This window comes from Cavia porcellus, unplaced genomic scaffold (genome assembly GCF_034190915.1).
Source record: "Cavia porcellus strain 051 isolate PalLab524CR breed Dunkin Hartley unplaced genomic scaffold, mCavPor4.1 scaffold_18, whole genome shotgun sequence".
NCBI lineage: Eukaryota > Metazoa > Chordata > Mammalia > Rodentia > Caviidae > Cavia > Cavia porcellus.
Window position 1 is genome coordinate 62,265,885 of NW_026947501.1, and position 14,966 is coordinate 62,280,850.

General features: G+C 41.1%; 1 protein-coding gene across 15 annotated transcripts in view; it reads left to right on the top strand.

Annotated features, from left to right (window-relative positions):
• The window catches only part of Ldb2 (LIM domain binding 2), a 364,317-nt gene that overhangs the window by 325,052 nt on the left and 24,299 nt on the right, over window positions 1-14,966 (top strand). The window lies entirely within an intron of this gene.

Here is a 14,966-nt window from a genome sequence, read left to right on the forward strand (position 1 = left end):
CTTTTTCTTCCCCTCTTTTTGTCTCCAAATCTTTGGCTCTGTCCTGAGCCCATCTGCCCGCCAGTTCAACAGCTCTCCCGTTTCCTCCCACTGTGTCCTCCAGCCAGCAGCTGGAGTCTTTGCTTCAAGCTTGCATTGAATGGTTGCCTTCAAATTCTCCACTCCCCAACCACAGGATGCAATCTTTGATCTGTCCCTTGGCCACAAGTAAACCTCTCGGCCAGCTCCTATAGGTCTTCCCAGCCCTCCATCACTGTCTCCTGCCACCTGCTTTTCTATGCCAAGCATGTTCCCTGCCTCTAGCCTTTCAATTTGTAATCTCCACATACTTGACTGCTTTTTCCTTGGTATTCACAGAATCTTCTCCTAGCGACACTTCAGGTCCCCCACCTGAGGTTTCCTAGAAGAAATAGACAGCATGTACACAAATGCAGGCACAGGAGTCTTATGATCCTTTTATTTTTCCTCCACCAAACTTAACATTTCCTGCCCTCAGTATCCAGGGCATTGGTTCCAGGATCCCTGAAGATACAAAACTGAGAGCATTCAAGCCCCTTGTATAAAACATATTTGCGTATAACCTATCCGCATCCTGCTGTATACTTTCAGTCATCTCTAGATTACTTACAATACTTAAGGCAATAAAAATGATACGAGATTATTGTTATTGTACTGTTTAGAGAATGTGACTAAGGGGAAACTGGTATATGTTCTGTCAAGAAACAATTTTTTTCAAATATTTTTGATCTGTTGCTCTTTTAGTCTGTGGTTGCTTAACTAAGCAAATGCAGATCCTATATGTGCAAAGGGCCACTCTATGTATTTACTTATTATTTCTATCTCTCCTTTAAATCGTAAAACTAATGAAAGCAAACGTATAGCACAGTGTGTGGATATACTGGGTGCTGAGTCATTGTTAAGAGAACAAAAGAGAGAAATGATAATTGAGAGAGGGGGAAGAGAAAAAATAATAAGTTCTTCAAGAATGTCTACAATTTAATAGCAGGGCTAAGTCAGTTTAGATTTCAGTCTTAGATTGCGAAGTCCAAAAGGAACCTCTCTCTCAAGGCTTCCACCCACACACAGGTCTTCTTTGTATGGATGAAAAACCATCATCCTGCCCCTGCCATCCTGACTGTGTTACAGTCTTGATCAGATCAACCAAACCCTTTTCTCCCTCCAGTTGACTCAGAAAAGCTCTTCTCCCAATCATCACATGGCTAGAACCTCAGCAAATGTCACCTCACACAGATCTTTGCCAAGCCTGCTGGCCTTTTTCTATTACAAAACCCTGTTTTGTTTTCTTCATGTCAGTTACCAATAGCCAAGATGTCACTCTTTTGTTGCTCTCACTAGAGGATGAGCCTCACGTAGGCAAGCCCTTGGACTGTCTTGCATATTGCTTTTTGCCAAATGCCTCCACATCTGACTGGCACACAATAGGTGCTCAGTCTTTGTATTAGTCAGCTTCCCATTCACTGAAACACAATGTCCAACACCCAAAACTGAACGGACAAGAGATTAATTCGGCTCACAGTTTCAGGGGATGTGGTTACCAGGCAGGAACACCATGGCAGTAGGGCATGGTGGAGTAACGTGGCTTCAGCGGGTGAGAAGCAGAACAGGGGAATGGTGCCTGAGAGGAAAGAGCCAGTAAGGACATAGTACCCTCTTTGGCCCAACCAGCTATGGCCAGAAACATGCTTTGCTAGTCTCCTAGGTAGCTCCCAAGCCAATCAGGCTGCTAGACTTAGGTATCCATCATAATCCTTGCTTTCCTAAGTGAATGAATAAATGAGGCTGCCATCTGGGGCATGGACCTTGTTATGCTCACCTCCGTGAATGCAATTGCAAAGGACTGTTTATGGATTTCTTGCCTTGTGTATGATAATATGAGCACTTGGAAAATGAAAGAGACTGCCACGGTTTTTGCCAGAAAGCTCTCTAAGATGTTCAAAACATTGAGAGACAGAACAGCTGAGAGATCAAATAGCTAACCACCAAAGCAAACCTGGCTGGGTAAATCTATGTCTATTTGGACGAAACATCCAAGGTTGGACTTCCCACCCACTCTCTAAGGCAGCAGCTCTGCGCATGCCCATCAGCTGTGAGTGATACCATGTGCAGTAGCCATATTGCCAAACTTTCCATATCACTGGTCTTTAATTTGTCCACACAGCACTTTCTCTTTCACTAGATTCTGATGTTTCCTTGTGGAGCCGAGGAATGAAGCAGTAACCAGCATGTTACAAGCTGCAAACACCACATGGGCTTCCTTCCCGGCCCCACAGCCCTTACCTGTGATGCCCTGCAAATGTGACACACACTGAATGTCATCCAAAGGTTCAGGAACCATGACAATGTGTTGCTAGCCTTCACTGGCTTGATGCCTGCATACAACTGCAAATACTCAGGCTCTGTCATACAATAAGTGCCTTTTTAAAGTTTAAAAATTAATCATGTTAGTCAGTGTTCGTGGTACTGACTTATTGGCCACTGCTATTTTTTATGCTGTTGCTCACCCAAACTTTCACATAAAGCATAGGATTTTTCTTAAACAGATATAGGGCACTATGTAAATTTTTGCATTTTCTTAATTTGGAGTAATTGTGTCAAAGTTGCCAAAGACTAAAAAACCAATTTGGAGAATCATCTGACATTAAATGATGTCACTACTAAAATCAGCTAACCTGCTTTGGGGTTTCTAAAAATATTCCAAGCAAAGTGATCCTTTGTCATAGGTTTTTTTTTTTTAATTTCACTTTTTTGTGCCCCATTCTTCTTGCAGGTAGTTTCTTTTTCTAGTAGTTCCCACATCTATGTCCTCAGGAAACTTACAATCATGTGGGAGAAGAAAACACCACTAGTAAATAATTCCAAAACACTCTCAGTCAGAATTCCAATTGAATGTCCATTAAAGCTGAAGCATGAATTGGAGAGGGCAATCTCATGGAAAATGATACTCAAAAAAAAAGTCACAATTTCCACAACTATAGTAGCCCAGAATACATAATTGCATTTGGCTTAAGTCAGAGAAAGCGTTCTTTGCCTTGCAAAGTCCAGTGTAGGATGAGTAGCCTTCTTCATCTGGAAAACTTGATGCTAAGATTGCAGTGTCAGAGAAATAAACAATTATTACTTCAGCCTGAAGTAAGATATCATGTCTGTCCCCAGCCCATTGGCCAGAACTAGTCACATGATTCCAACTAAACTTCAAGGAAAGCTAGGAATTAAGCCTCTGCTGAACCTTAACCACTGTGATTTTTTTTTTCTTTGTTGGACTCCTGTTTTGCTTCCAGCTGAATATTTGATGAATACTCATTTTGCTACAATAATGGTAGACTTATTGAGTTTGATTGAATTTTTTTCTTGTTGGATAAGGGATATAGCAGTGGAATCCTGAACTCTAAATGAAAAGATGATTATTTATCCACTGTCTTGTAGGGTAGCTGAATAAATTTGGCACACATTTATGTAAGCCATGGGAAGCTAAACCATTTTTTCCATAACATGGGGATAACATTACCCTGCTTGATCTACTTTGCAGGATCAAGTGACATACTTTAATGTGTGTGGATGTATTTGATAAACTGCTAGGTGCTGTGCAAAGTTGTTCTATTATCATCTTCACTGCTAAGAATACAGCTGGGCTGCATGCTTCTGGGTATGTGGGAGGGATCTTTCATTTTGCAGATCATATGCAACACTCAGCAGTGAGCTCACAAAATCAGCCTTTGTGCTTCCTTGATGCTAAAAGAAAATAAACCAGGGCTCTTTCTTAGATCTTTGTTCCAGGCCCATCAGCATGATCACACTCTCCCCTTTTGTCCCGTGGTAATGGGGGGTAGAAGTCCTAAGACCTAAACCAAGCAAGTGGTTTGGGTATGACTCTCAGTCTGGCTCCTCTTAGGACGCTTTCAAAGCCAGCTCCTCAGTCACCTAAATACCCAGGAGCCCCAAGGCTTAAAGAGAGAGAGGGATGATGTAAATTAAAGAACCCTTAAGAATTTGACTTGCTTTTCCTAGAGGAAACTCCTGTCAAGCCTAACTGGTCTGATTGTCCTTGCTACTACCCTGTTTCTTTTCTCAAAAATGTAGGTAGAATAGATGCTTTAGAATGTGTGCCTTGTAGGGACAGAAGACAGAGGAACCCACTGTAGTCCTGCTCCATTGCTGACCAGTTGACTGCCCAAGGCATTATATGTTTCTGTACCGTGATTTCAGTACCATTGAAGAAGGAAAGGGGATCCCTTGCAGAAACTCAGTGTTGCTGGGAGAAATTAAGGCTGTTACTGAGTTACTAAAATCTCTAGTCCACATAATACTGGAAAATACGGGCCCAGGATGAGCTCAGATCCCATGAGGTGCCCTGTTCCCAAAGCCTCACCATCCTCTATTTCAAACACTAAAGTCTCCCAGTGAACAAGGAAAGGCGGGAGAACCTAGCAGGCCCTGAAGGGTTTTTTAAAAATGCTTTGATTTTAAATATAGTTCACAGATCCATTGTTTACTCCTGAATTATCCTTTTTCAGAAAGCATATCTGTATCTATATCTTCATAAAAAGAAACTAATGGAATCTGCATATTTCCAAGATGTACACATCAAGCAAATTGTGACCCAATGAAAACTAAGTGATCTTTTTTCTTTCTTTTCTTTTTTCAGACTTTCTTCTCTTTTTTCCTTTCTTTTCTTTTTTTATAGTTTTTTTTTTCTTTGTCATTTGGGGCAGGGGAAGGCTTGATCTTTCTAAGAGCCTGAGTTTTTAAAACACCTTCTTATATGAATAAGGAAGAATGTAAAGGAAAACTAAACAATGACAAGGAAAGTCCCTCTTTCCCAAACAAAACACAGACATACAGACACACCTATGTGCCAATCAGAAAAGTGTAAATCTTACACAAACCTCACAAAAGGTGTTGTACCAAAATGAATACACAGAAAAAGTAAAGCAAGTAGCATCACGATTATGGCAGAGCACCTGCCACATGCCAGCACCCCAGAGGAACTAACACTGTACATACATCACCTGTTTGCTTTACAGGACAGCCCCGAGGCGGGCTTCATGCCACTGACAAGGAGGATGGGTAACTGGTCTATGGCCACAAAGGCAGCAAACGGTGAGTGAGATTAGCAGTAGGCAGGTTTGACTTTAACCTAGTGCCCATCCTTCCAGAAAGTTCTCTGCAGCCCCACCACCCTTTTCTAGCCATTCTTCATCTACTGTCTCGTCCAAATTATGTGACTCCTCAAAACTACATCCCTAGTTGTTTCCCCTACAACATCCCATCCACTACCCTGGTCCAGCTTCCATATACACATGGCAAACCAAGTTCCTCAGATATGCACACTGAAGCATAAGTAATCAAGTGCTCCCTTCCCAGCCACCTGTGTCCCCATAGCAGCCCTGTTGCCATGGTCACATCCAGCAGGGACAGAAAGGGCTGATGCCTGCTGTTTCTAGGAAGTATATCTGTACCTAGAATGTATATAGAGAGAGGAAATGAAGGGAACCTATGTGTTTCCTTCTGGAAGTACAAAGGAAGCCATTTGTTACTTAGCGAAAACTAAATCACAGTCTCTTCCTTTCTTTTCCTTTTTCACACTGTCTCATAGGCTTTTTTGCTTTGTCATTCAGGAGGAAAACACAAACAAAACCTTTTGTCATTCACCATCTTGGCTGTTCTTCTTGTGCCCAGCATGGAAAACAAAAAGCAGTGTCTGGGAGAGACCTGCCATCCACTAGGGGATATATGTCACCCTCCATGGTGTGAAACTCCTTCCCACTTTCTTTTTGCCCTTGGGATTGGGTTTTCATTCTGTTCTATTCATTTGTTTTTGCAAATGGTACTTCAATGTCCATTCCCAAGATCCCGGCCAGAGACTTTCCCCTCTCACAAAAATCAGTGAGTAGGAGTCTGGATTCTTATTCTCTCCTCATTCAGTTCCTACCTCTGCCATGTGCATGCTTGGACCCTAGAAAAAGCACTTGCACATTCCGATGTTCATGTATCTTTGTCTATACGTGATGCATCTGTCAGCTTCTTGTTGCTGCAACAAACTACCTCTCTCGTACACAGAAGGAGAGGTTGATTTGGGCTTGTGGTGTCAGAGTTTCTGTCTGTGATTGGCTGGCTCCAAGGCGGAAATATCATAGCACAAGGGCATGGTGGAGGGAAGCTGCTCACCTCGTGGCAGCCAGGAAGCAGAGAGGATGTGACAACCAGAGAGACTCCCTCAGAGGCTCACCCCCAAGAAACTGCTTCTCCAACTGGACCCCACGTAACTATCAACTTGTCAGTAAACTAATCCAAAAGTTTCATCTCAGAAGACTTGAGACTTTTGGGCACATATTAAACCTAGTAGTAATAGCAAAAACTACTTTAAAAGGAGCTATGTATGAGAGAGTCCAGTACAATATTAAAACCACTCAGATAGTTTTCCTATTACTGTGCAGCATTTGTTAGAATGTCTATCTAAATCTTCTAATCTCAGCTGTGTTATTTGCTCCCCAGAAGCCTTTGTCACCACAGCCCCTCTGCCCAAGACTAGGCTGGATATCCTATCCTGGTGTGTTCCATCGTTCTTTCTTTTCTCCCCACTCCTTTGTATCACTCAGTTGGGATGCGTCTGCCTTATTTATTTCATCTAGCACAGAAGCCAGAAGACAGGATGTAAACACTCAAAAGTTATTCATTAAATGAATGAATGTAAGGAGAGCTTGATGTCTCTGACATGTTCCAGAACCCAAGAACTGATCAAGTACTTGAGGCCAGTGAAGACTGAGAGTACCATGCCATGACACCTGGCATTGTATACCCTAACCTGCCAGGTGTCCAGTGGGAAGGGATGGTCACACCTAGGTTCTGTCCTCCGTTGAGTCCCAGTTGTCCTGTTATGTTGCATCATGACCTTCTACCTGAGAAAGTCCATGGTGGCCTCTCTTTCTTAGTCATCCAAAGGATTTTCTTTTTAGAGCGAGAAATCATGGCCAACCCTCCCCTCATTCAACATAGAAACCACGTGCCCAAATCCCACGTGGCCAGAGAAAGTCTTGACTTCTTTAAGCCTATCAAAACAAGACAGCCCTTCGTCAATTGAGGGAGAATTGAGACTGGCACAAAACCTAACATCAGGCTCGATGAGATTATGATTCTCATCCTGACACATTCCTGGGTAGTCATTTGGGTCTGGGCTCCAGGACAGGGTGAGTGTTCTGCTACTGCAAACATTTAATACCAGCCTGGATCGCTGAGACCTGCTGTGCACCCAGCTCTCTTTCGTTCACACATTATATCCTCAGGGTCAGACTAAGAGGCGCCCTGGAAATATTCAGGAATCAATAGCTAGGTCTTTGTCAACTCCCAATACATGTCATGGCATTGTCCTCTGCACAAAAGCCCATCAAATTTTATCTAATTTTTAAGGTTTTTATTAAATAGTGGTTAATTTGAATTGTAAAAGAAGTAGGGAAGAAGCACAAAGAAAATATGGCACATATTTCTTCCCTCTAGGTATCACGTCCTGTTTGGAAGAAATATTTACATTCACATATCACAAACTTTTCAAAACAGAAGTTCCATGATCAAAGAGCTGAATGATAAAATTTTATGTTTGAATCTCTGTTAATGGAAAATTGTTGATCTATACAAATGCCAATTTTGATTTACAGATAAAGGAAAAAGTTAAGAAGAGACAAAAGAAATACTTCAGCCCAAATTAGAGAAATCCTATGTGCTTCTCTTGAGACTTCACATTAGGCACTGAGAAACCCTGCAGCTGAGACATTTATTTATTTTAAAGCAGTCAATATATTAACCCAACTTTCTTCAGCCTTGAATCTCTTGTATTATTTTTTCTAACACTTATTAGTATCTGTAAATATGCTATAGGGAATACTAATATATACACTTGCCAGGCCCTGGGCTTCTTTTCCTGTTACTCCTTTCCCTGGCAATATCAAGCATCCCCAATCTGGGGACACCTTAATCTTCTATGCATTTGTATCCAATGTTCCTCTCTTTCAGCCCACAACATTTTTTGCCATATTCAAAACCTGCCTCAATGGACCGCCCCCTTTTGGGTGACTCCTTTTCAACTGGCACCCAGCAAAAGGGTATAAATCCCTTCTAGGAGCCAAAGAATCGCAGCCACACAGGTTCTGAGTGATCAAGGAGGGGTGCGGGCACTGGGGGTCCAGTGAGAAGGACCCTGCCAAGGTGATTCTCTTTGTGCTGCTAGGGTGGGAAGCCACAGTGGGCCACTGCCATTTTCTCTCTGTGCCTGTCTATTGTCATGTAGGGGTGGTGTGGGACAGAATAGGTGCTTTATGACTTATGCATAGATCTTATTTATATTTTTGTTTTTCACACTGAATTACAATTTAAACTTTCACTTGTCTGTCTTCATCATAAGGCTTTGAGCTCCTTTAGTTTGGGAACCAGAGCTCATTTATTTCTGCATCCACGGATGTTCACTCCCTGTCCATCTAATTTCTTAGAGGCCCATGGAACCCTTTCTTTCTTTTATGGCTGTGTGAGTCTGATGTAAAGAATAAGAACATAATAGTAATAAAGCTTTTTAAGAGAATAAAACCAAATGAGACAAAATAAAATAGACTTAATCAAAACAAAAGGATGAACATGGTATATGATTTAAAAACAAAATACAAAGAGATCAACTATGGGTACCATAATGCCTCTTGTTATCTTCAAAAGAAATGTCCATATCATCAGGCATAATAAAACTGAACAAAACAGTACAGAACAAAACCAATAAAAACAAAACAATGGACACATTATAGGATTGCAAAGAAGACATAGTAAAACCACAGTGGGTGTCATAGTGAATCTTATTGTCTTCAAAGTAGTTCCTTATCCCATCAGACTTAAATCTATCAAAACAGAATAGAATAAAATCAGTCAAAACAAAACAGTGAAAGCAATACAGGGCTTCAAATCAAGCTAATAGGAAAGCAAGAAATGGCTACCATAATATATTTTATTATCTTTGAAATAGCTGTTCATGCATCAAATCTAATACAAGTAGACAAACTGAAACGGAATAAAACCAAACAGAACAATGAAAACAATATGGGTTTCAAATCATGATAATATATTAACAATGGCCACTGCTTCCCCTTTTTAGACACTTCCTCCCCTTTAACTTTCACAGGATGTATTGTGCATTTTGGATCCCACTAACTGCTTTAGTTTTTAGATTAGCGGGGCAACCCATTATTCACCTAAGTGATTCTAAACCTTTTTACCCCTGAGCATGATCTCAAGTTATATCTCTTTCTCTCTAGAATGTCCTTAAGTATTTTTTGTAGAGTTGGTTTGGTGGTCATGAACTCACCCAGTTCCTCTTTGTCATGATCTTGTTTCTCCATTAATTTTGAAAGAGTTTTACAGGGTATGCTAAATCTGGGTTGGAAGTTATTTTCTTTTAGGGCTTGGAATACTTCAATCCCAAGTTCTTGATTTGATTTGGGTCAAGAAGTCTGTCATAATTCTGATGGGTTTTCCTTTATAGGTGATCTATTTCTTTTCTCTGAAAAATTTTAGGTTTCTGTTCTTGTGTTGAATTTCTGGGATCTTGATTATTATATGTCTGGCAGTAGATCTATTTTGGTTATAGCTGGCTGGAGTTCTGTATACCTCATATATCTCAATATCATTTCCTTTTTCTATGCTTGGGAAGGTTTCTTTAATTATTTCTGTAAGTAGCCTTTGTACTTCATTTGTGTTTACTCCTGTTTCTTCATTCACATTTTTATTCTTAAGTTATAGATCTTCTTGTCTTCTTGTAGACTTTGTATTATTACTTCCTGGTTCCTTGTTATTTTTAAGAGATCTTTCCTTTCATGATCACTAGCTGTAAACCTGTCTTCAAGGTTTGATAATCTATCTTTAGTTTCTTTCAAGCATTTTTGCCAGCTTTCAATGGAGTTTTTTAATTTCCTGGTAATCTCTATGAATCTGTTTCATGTATTCTAAATCTTTTTCATATTCTTCTTCGAAGGTTTCCCTCATTTTTCTATGCTCCTCTATTCTTCCATCTGTGTCTTCTTCTCAACCTTTTAGCTAACATCAAATGCAATAAAGTCTTAGGTTCTGGGCAACACCTGAGATCAGTGTTCTGAGACACAAGTCCAAAAGGTCAATGCAGTATTGGGAAGGGAGGTCTCAGGAGAGATGCTGGGGCTTGGACAAGTAAGTAGCAAGGGAGCCCAGCAGCAGCATCTTCTGGATCTGTCCTAATTCACACCAGGTCCAAAGTCCTCCCTGATGGTGATCTCAGCTGAGTGCAGTGCTCTTCTGAATTCACTCTGGAAAGTGAAAATAGTTCCATCTCATTTTTATTCAGCAAACAGGAAGTTTGGGTTTTTTCTGTGGTAGTGATGGTGCTGGTACTAAAGACTGGACCAGCAACCCAGGATCACTGTCTTCTTCGTCTTCTCCTTCTTCCCCTTCCTCTTTCTTTTCCTCTCCTTCTCCTCCTCCTTCTCCTCCCCCTCCTCCTCCTCCTCCTTCTTTTTTGAGATGGGGTCTTACTAAGCCACTGAACTTTCTAGACTGGGTTTGAATTTGCAGTCCTCCTGCCTCAGCCTCCCAGAGTGTTGGGTTTGCAGGGATGTGCCACCACATTGAGCTTATAAGAATTCTTAGTGTGTGTGAAGATCATGCACGTGAATGCCTTGTTAAGCTGATTGAGGAATACACAAAAACTCAGCTCTGTATTTCAGTGCTCTTTTTCCCATTGCCTGTGACTAACATAGACCTTTAGCAAAACCACTGATGCCAAGATGCATTGGCTCCCTTATCCCGGTCCTGGAGGACAGAATTCATACAAAGCCAGGCCAGCATGTCAGGAAAAGATGGAGGTTGGGGGAAAATTTCCACACCAGCGTAAGATCTAGGTTTCTAAGATCCTAGCTAAGGCATTTTCTCCAGCAAAATAAAATTATCATAGTTCCCTAGAGTTGTAAGATGAAGGCTGAGGTAGAATAAGCACTTTTGAGGACATTAATTATATTTCGTCATGCACAAAAGTCAAACTTACTTCAGCTTAGACTGGGAAATGGGTGCCATCCCTGCTACCACCCTGGACAGGCTGATCCTTGTTATGCAATGGACACCGGGAAGATGGGAGCTGTGTACTGTGCATCATTCTCTGCCTGGCTCTCCACCCCCTAGTGTACGATCATGTACCTTGAAAGCTAAAGTGATGGCACAAAGGCTATGCCGGGATAATTAATAATGCAGGTTCTCGCAAGCTGGATGATATGAATTAAGCTGCTAATTATATTATTATGAATGTAGTTTAGAGTATTATTAGTGCACGAAATATCAGTACTTAAAAGCTTCGCTAGCAGTGAGATTTTTACTTTAGCAAGCATGAGCTGGCCTGTAAGCATTAGATACTCTCTAGCTTAGAGGCATTAAACTGTGTTCCCTTTGAATAAATTTAATTATAAATTTCAACTTCACAGCAATTGTTTTGCAGTAACCCCAAAATGGAGCTGTATGGGAGGGCACCGCCTTTTATGTAAGCACCCATCTGTTCAGCTAGGGTGACGTCCCTCACACAGGGCGATGGATGACGTTAGGGGGATGGGGAAGGAGCTGGCCTCTGTTGGTTCTGCTCTCTTGGGAACAGTTTCAGCTGCACGAAGAAATACAACCACATTCAGACTCACACAAGGATACACTGTAAAGAGTATGATTTGGTTGTACTGTTTGATATCAATTTTTAATTGTTTTATATTTTCATTTCATTCAATTTCATTTAATATTCTTCATTTAATTGAGACATACTAGTTATATTTATGATACAATATACTTCAATACATCTGTACAGTTTGTAATGATCAATTCAAGGTAACTAGCATTTTCCTCTCCTTAAACATGTGTCAGCTTTGTTTAAGTTGGGAACCTTCTAACTCCTGCCTTCCAGTTCTTATAAAATCTGTAATATATTACTGTGAATATTGGGACTTATTCTTCCTACGACCCTGTAGTTTGGTCACTTTTTAGGACCTGTCTGGAGATCTCATCTTGCCCTACTCTGGAGCTCAATGACCAGACTTCTGGGGTCTATTTCCTGTTGAGGTAGTGCCCTCATACACATGATTTTGTGTTTTCCTTTGGGTCCAGGCAGTAGCTATTATTATTTCCATTATCCCAGGCATAAATAACATTGACTTCAGAAATCCTCAGATAAGGCATGGCTACATTTTGGTAATGCTGAGACTTGAGGAGCGCCACACAGCTGTTAGAGCCCTACTGGTATGTGAACCTGTGTCTCACTCCAAAACTCAGGCCTGTGAATTCCATCTAAGGGAGCTGGTCGTCTCTTGAATGAGTCTGAGGGGTTTCTATCCTGGGCCCACTGGAACAAGTGGGCCACCCTAATTTTACCCTCATGACCCCCGACTCTACTCCATCTCCCTAGCTGAGTGAGAGCTGGCATTTATGCAGAGTAGATAGGAGTCTGCTGCTGCCCCCTCCCTGGTAAATCATCCAGCAAATGTCAAAATGGCCCATGGATGGGGCAGTTTATCTGGGAAGGGACACAGTTCCCCAACCACACAGGCCCAAGTCACACTAACAACCCTCAGATCAGTTACCACAAGATGCTGGCACCATAGGTGAAGAAGATGCCTGCAGCGCTGGGCTTGGGAAACCATCTCAGTTATGGTTCAGTACAAGGTGTCATGGAGACAAATAAACAGACATGATATATCAGGGTGACAAGGGAAAAGCAGCGTTTGTCAAACACTTGTCTCTCCAAATAATTTATTTAAGAAGCTCCCTGTGAACCCACCTAAGTTCCCCAGGCTCCAAGACTTTTTACTAATAAAGTTGGAAATATGTTAGTATTAATATAGCTGGCACTAAAGAACAGAAACTAAATGCCTGGAAGTTTGTCAGCTTATTAATCATTCCTTTGTAAGCGGTGTTTTTACTTTCAATGCAGCAACATCAAACCACAGTTCACTGGCTAAAGGCCAAGCTTGCTTATGTGCTGGCATATTACCGTGTGCTGGGTTCTGTGCTTCGCGTCCATTTATTAATGCTGCAGGCTTCCTACAATTCAGTCTAAAAATAGCACCAGTTCTGTGAAAAACACCGCATTTGTGTTTCAACGTGGTAAAGCAACACAGAAGGAAAGGTGTGTGTATGTGTGTGTGTGTGTGTGTGTGTGTGTGTGTGCATGAGTGTGGGTGTAGACTACATTGTGATGCCTACAACTCATAATTTGTTACACCTGAAAACCTTATTGTTTGACAAACTGAAAATTAAAAGAAAAAAATTAGAAGGAAAATGGAGAGAGAAGGATGAAGAGAAAGCTGATTCTTTCACCTTTAAAAACCTAGCTCTGCATAATCTCTGTTTATTTTTAGGGCACAAAATGATCATGCTAAGCTACAATTAAACCTCAGCAAAAGGCTTTTATTAGAGGGCTTTATTCCTAAATGGAACTGGGTTGTCCTCATCTTAGGTCTGAGTTTGCTTTCTCTCATTAGTTAAAATTACAAAGTACTCTTGGAAGAAACTATTGCTTAGGCTATTTCCTTGTATGATGTCACGCAAAATTATCTCCCTTTTGGATGCATTTAGACAAAACTTTCCTTGATCAGATTGTTCCAGTAGTGGGGTTTTCCTAAGCCACATCCCAGACTTGAGGGTATGCTTCCATCTACTGAGCCAGGACAGGACTCAAGTTTGGATCACACCATGACGATTTCTCTAAATCCATGATTTATTTTGGACTCAGAAGAACTTGAACAAGACAGATGACTCTTGAGAAGCCATGTGAGCCTGGGAGAGCTGCCAAGGACACAGGTAAAGAGTGACAGGGGATGCTGTTCATAATCAAAACCAAGAACAGCAGAAGTGATAACGGCCTCATTGTTACACAAATAGAAAAAGTGAATGGTTTGTGTATCTGACAGATCAGGTGTTGGAATTGATGCCGGACTCCTGAGTCATATGTTGTTTGCCTTTTGGAGAAATTAAGGGAAGGAAATGTCATTTTATGACTTCACACATTGATGGTGAAGAGAAATGGTAGACGGGGAAATTGTTGTTTCCTAAGCTGTTTCCGAAAGATACCATTGGAAACCAGGGTTCCAGGGAGGTAATAGAGGCTTTGGGACAGCCCAAACCTGGCCTGAGAAAAGAAGACTTGGCAATGTGCATTTTAATCAACCTTGACTTCAAAACTGTTTGGAGGAAGAGATAACAACTTTGTGATAGCAGGGGGAAGTGGAAAGAATGTGGGCTTTGGAAAAATCCATTTGTTCAACAGTATTGACTGAATCCCTGCTATTTGCTGAGCTCCTCTCTGAGTATGGATCAAAGAATTGCTCTAAAAGTGGCTTCATGACTTACTTGCTGTGGGTTTGGGGGCAAATCACTTAACTTCTCTAAAAAGTACTGGTGATAGAGATGCAGAAAGCTTTTTTCGTTTTTATTTTCTTGTTGTTTTGTTTTGTTGTTTTTCTGGCTTTTTGTTTTGTTTTTGGTCTTTTTGAGACAGAGTCTTGCTATGCAGCTCAGGCTGGCTTTGAACTCATTTTGTAGCCCAATGAGTTCAAGCCTGGCTCAGCCTTGGGACTGTAAGTCTTAATCAGTAACATGTTGTCAAAGATACGAGATAATTTGTGAGTGGAGAGTCACTTAAATATCTGTAAGTTTGAGATTGCTCATCTGTAAAATCAGGGTTTAAGAATTGAAGTCTCAAAATTATAGTGATGTTTAGATAAAGCAACAGAGAAGCTAGTTGTGTGCCAGCTCCCCAGAATAGTAGGTGGCACTTTTAGTATTCCTATCTTGAAGAAAAAGTAAATGTCATGAGAGTCTCCATGAGGATAAATACGAATCTGTGATTTGAGTCCTTGGGCCTTCAAAGCAAGGCTTTATTATGCAAAAGATTCCAAAAGAAAGGAGCTGGCTTCCAT